This window comes from Oryzias latipes, chromosome 7 (genome assembly GCF_002234675.1).
Source record: "Oryzias latipes chromosome 7, ASM223467v1".
NCBI lineage: Eukaryota > Metazoa > Chordata > Actinopteri > Beloniformes > Adrianichthyidae > Oryzias > Oryzias latipes.
In genome coordinates, this window is record NC_019865.2 from 26,790,215 (window position 1) to 26,795,182 (window position 4,968).

Here is a 4,968-nt window from a genome sequence, read left to right on the forward strand (position 1 = left end):
GGCTCGGCTCTGCGTGAACTCCCTTGGTTGAGGCCTCCCCTGACTTAAATACCTGGCAGGTGCTGATCAACATCATTAGCCACACCTGCCAGGTGAGCAGAATGACAGGAGATGCAGCAAAGCAGCAGCAGCAAGACACAACTTCTACAAGGCACACACAATTAGTTAACGTTTTATGTTTCGACTTATGTAAAGAATTTGTATTTGGTAAAAGATAAAAAAGAAAAAAGAAAATTAACAGAGGACTAAGGCAGTGATGTCCTTTTAGCCCTTTGCTCTTTTTACTAGTTGCTCAGGTTATGGCCCTTCATATTAAAGAACCTCAATTCTGAGGTATTACAGCTTTAGGAAGAGAATTTCAACTTTCCCAGCTAGCAGATGACACAAATATTTTTTGGGCCAGTAAACATGAAATATTAAATGCAATCAAAGGAATCAAGGACTTCTCTTGAGTCTCTGCTTAGAAATGAATCTGAACAAATCTGTACAGTTTCCACTGAGCGATTGTGATTCACCGGAAATAAACGGTTTTCCAATTAAAACTTCACTTACATATCTTGGTATAATTATCAATAAAAATGAAACAAATTGCAGTGATGTTAATTTCAAGCCAATAACTGAAAAAAATTATCAAAAGATATGATATGTGGCTACTAAGACATCGTTCACTGACTGGTAGATTTCTATTATCTCAAGCTGAGGGAATATCAAGATCTGTCTATGTGTCTCTGTCTTTAGAAATGCCAAAAAGTTACATAAATTACACAAATTACATAAGGAATAATGTTTTGTGTAACTTGCACAGTCATGAAAGAGGAATATACCAACATCCACAGGCCAGATTCCCCATCTGATCAACTTTATGTGAAGGAGAAGTGTTGCACTGCATGAGGCAGATGATGGTCAAACCAGATACTAACCGGTTTTCTGAATCCCAGACCCTCCCAAAAAAAAAAACCCAGCAGGTTTTAGAGTGGCCTGTACATACTGGCCAGTCTAAGGCACACCTGTGCAATAATCATGCTGTGTAATCAAAGTTCACTATCACAGATTTAGACAGATGTGTTGATTTTATGATAAATAGGAGCAAAAAATTGTGTAGCATTTGTATTTTTGTTCAGTGTAGACTATCAACGGTCAGTCATAAAGTAAAATTGGAGGTAATTTACTGAAAGCAAGAATAGTGAAATATGAGTCTTGTAATTGGAGGAGGAGCTCCAGCTTTAAGGAAACAGAGAAGTTCCTGTTTTAGCAGTAAAAGAAGAAAAGCTCCATCATTCTCCATCAGGCAGCATGAGAGTCTGTCAGAGTCTGATCTGTTGTCTCTTCCTGAGTGAGTTCATTGATTTCTTTCACTCCTTTTCATTCTTAGTGCTGCAGTTTAGTCCTTTATTGAACAGACTAAACTGAACTGTTTCAGTCTTTCTGCAGTTGTTTCTGTTTCATGATCTTCATCTTTGGGATTTTCTATAGTGCTTATTTCTCTTAGAAATGTAATCGTTTTGATTTTCTAGTTATTCAAATAGTCCTGAAAGGATGTTTTTTAAAAATCTTGTGATTTAATCTTTTTAAGTCTAAAAGATTAATGAAATGTCTAAAATTTAGATGTTTCTATGGATTTCCTCAAATGCTTCATCTTCAGTGTTCAGTGTTACAGGAAGACATTAACTGTAACTCTTCCTCTTTTCAGCAGCTCTGCAGGACAGAGACTCTCTTGTTGATGCAGAAACCAACATCTATACAAAACGTGAAGGAGAAGACATCACTGTTAGATGTTATCTTACATTTTCAGGGAGCAGAAAGCTGCTCTGTAAGGAAACATGTGAAGAAGGAAACATTCTCATAGACACATCTAGTAATGAAGATCAGAGAGGAAGATACAGCATTAAATATGAATATCGATATATTCGATCAAGTATTTTAGATGTGACGATCACTAAACTCACAAAGTCAGACTCAGGTTGGTACAGATGTAAGTTATATGAAGGATGGAGTCCAGATTCAGAAGACAACTTCATAATAATTGTTACAGAAGGTGAGTTTGATCCTCAAAATCATGAAGATATTTCTATGTGAAAATGAATGTCTTTATATTAATGTTGATAATACAGTTTTTTTTTTAATTTAGTTCTGCTTTAAAAACTCTGACTGTTCTCCATAAAAAACATGTCAAAAAGAATAAAGTGCTGACTCACCGCTTTGATTCTTCACAGCTTCAGTAACTTCAGCTCCAACCAGGACTGTAGAACTTTCTCCCACAACACAGATCTTCATTGAAATGAAAACAACAACAACAACAACAACAACAAGGAGTTTAAACTCTACATCATCCTCATATCAAACCACAAATCAAAACACAAGATCAGGTACAAGAATATTTAACATTTTTGTTTATATTGTAACAGTCAACCATTTAGAAAAAGCACATTTAAAGAATGAAGTTTAACTCTTTCAAGAAAAAAGATTTTGTTAAAAAATGAAATCAAAATGAACCATAATAAGCCAAAAATGTGAAAAAGAGTTCAGCTTGTGTCAATGTGGGACTTATTGATTAATACAATCTGAGACTGAAAAAACCTCTTTAGTCTAAATTCTGTTCAGAGTAAAAACGTGGCACAGAGGGGGGTTCCCTAAATGCGTCTATAAATGATGAGTTGGAGTGAGAACATGTTGCAGAAACATGTGAGAAAGGAAACATTCTCATAGACACAAAGATGAACAGAGTGGAAGATAAATATCAATATTGATTCCTTGAATCGTTTATTACAGATGTGACGATCACTAAACTCAAAATCAGACTAGGTTGGTTCAAATGTGAGTTAAAAAAAGACGAAGATTTATTTCAGTCAAAAGGAAACTTAAACAATGTCTTCACAAACATCGAATTTGATACCCAAAATCATGAAAACACTTTTCTATTCAAATGTGTCTTGTGATTCATATTTGAGTGTAAAACTTTTCTTCTGTTATCAGGTTTTTTAGAGCTGCAGCTGCTTGTACGTCTGGTTCTGATGGGAGTTCTCTTCATATCTTCAGCTGCTTTGATGATTTTCTTCAAGAACAGGAGATCCAAAAACAGTAAAGGTGAGCTCACATGTTTTATTTGGTCTACAAAATTACCCATGTGTTTATTGTAAAGCAGATTTTATTTTAAATTTGGATTTGATTTAAACCTAATTTATTATGAACCTTTATTCTAATAATGTTTAATCACGTTAACAGAATTATTTTTTTCTTTTTTTTAAATTAGACTGAATAAAAAAAAATATATGAAACTTAGACTTTCATTGAGTTTTGTTCAGCTAATATACATAGTTCATGTTCACAGCAAGTCTGTCAACAAAGCATGAGACAACATAAGAAAAATACCATAAAAATTTTGATTTTTAGATGTTTTTATGATCCTATTTTAAAAATTGCCGATGTTATTTGCATGCATTTACATGTGACCAGCACAAAAAGTTATGGAAATTCATGTTGGCCAGGCATAATACATGCAGCCAAGATGCACATTGCTGCAGGCTGGATTTTGTTGTTGGCCACACGTATTTAAAATTAAGTTCCATTATCTGTCACGTACCTAAGTGTGTGAAATGTGTTCTCCACATTTGATCCATCCCATGGAGGAGCAGTGAGCAGCAGAAACAGCTGCGCTCAGGAACCATTTAATAGTTTTACCCTAACCGTAACCTTAATCCTAACTTTAACCCTTCCTCTAGGTCTGTACGGCCAAGGAAAAAGTCCAGATCTGGCAGCACGTATTTTGAAAATTACGTGTGAATAGACTGTTTCTTTTCTTGTAGCTGTGTAAGACCTTCCCAGGTTCTGATGGTTAAGGACACCAAAAACCTAATGTGCCGTGGGAAAAGATAAATCACACAAGAGTCTGCATGAAGTTTCAAATCTTTGCAAAGGAAGAGACAGAGTCCTGAAGAAAGGAAGTGCTCTGCTTCTGCTATGGGCTCCCCCATATATAGAGAATAACATAGAGAATATATAGAGAATAACATAGAGAATATATAGAGAATAACATAGAGAATATATGAAGAATAACATAGAGAATATATAGAGAATAACATAGAGAATATATAGAGAATAACATAGAGAATATATAGAGAATAACATAGAGAATATATAGAAAATAACATAGAGAATATATAGAAAATAACATAGAGAATGTATAGAGAATAACATGTGTAAATCAAGTCATGGCATACAATGTTTCCGTACAAGCATAAGATTAAGAGACCAGCCGTTCCTGGTGTAAAGGACAGTTGGGTCTGCATCCCTATGTTTCTTTTCTGTTCAATAAGCCATTCAACAAAGACAAATAACAGAGACAGCTTTTAGCACGATTAAATATTGACCTTGTCAAAATCAAAATATACGTTTATGGAAAAGTACTACAGAGATGGACAAACTGGAAAACACCAAAACAGCTGCAAAAATCGAAAGAGATAAATATAAATTTTGATAATGAAGGAAATCATGCAGACAGAGGAAATGTATACAGTAGAAAAATGTGAAAAAACCTCAGTGCATTTCAGATTAACAAAGACCTTTCTCTAAGACAGATAAAGGAAGTAGGAGATGTGCAAACAGCAGAATAGTCTAAACTTTTCTCATTTGTATCTTTTATATTTACTCAGAAAAAAACAGCACTTCTTTCTTATTGTGGCTTTCAGAGAATTTTCTTTCAGTCTTGATCAACTGATGATGAATATGTCTTTGTCTGTTGTGGTTAGAAGTGGAGGTGATATCAGATCTGTGTGAGAGCCTGTTGTTGATGTAAACACACCTTTAGAAGTGTAATTAGAACGGTGTTTCTGTGTAAACAGCTTGACATTCATCGTAACACAATTACAAACTCATATCACATCTTTATAAAGGAAAAATGTTATTATTTATAGTTTTAGACATAAAGAGAAGTGTCATATGGTGAAAAAAACATGATATATACATTTTCTT

General features: G+C 34.3%; 1 long non-coding RNA gene across 1 annotated transcript; it reads left to right on the plus strand.

The window, feature by feature from the left end:
* The first annotated feature begins 1,173 nt into the window (after positions 1-1,173).
* Positions 1,174-1,980, plus strand: LOC111947625. The gene is made up of 2 exons (XR_002873484.1): positions 1,174-1,333; positions 1,694-1,980. It is a non-coding gene; the product is annotated as an uncharacterized LOC111947625 (long non-coding RNA).
* The last annotated feature ends 2,988 nt before the right edge of the window (positions 1,981-4,968 follow it).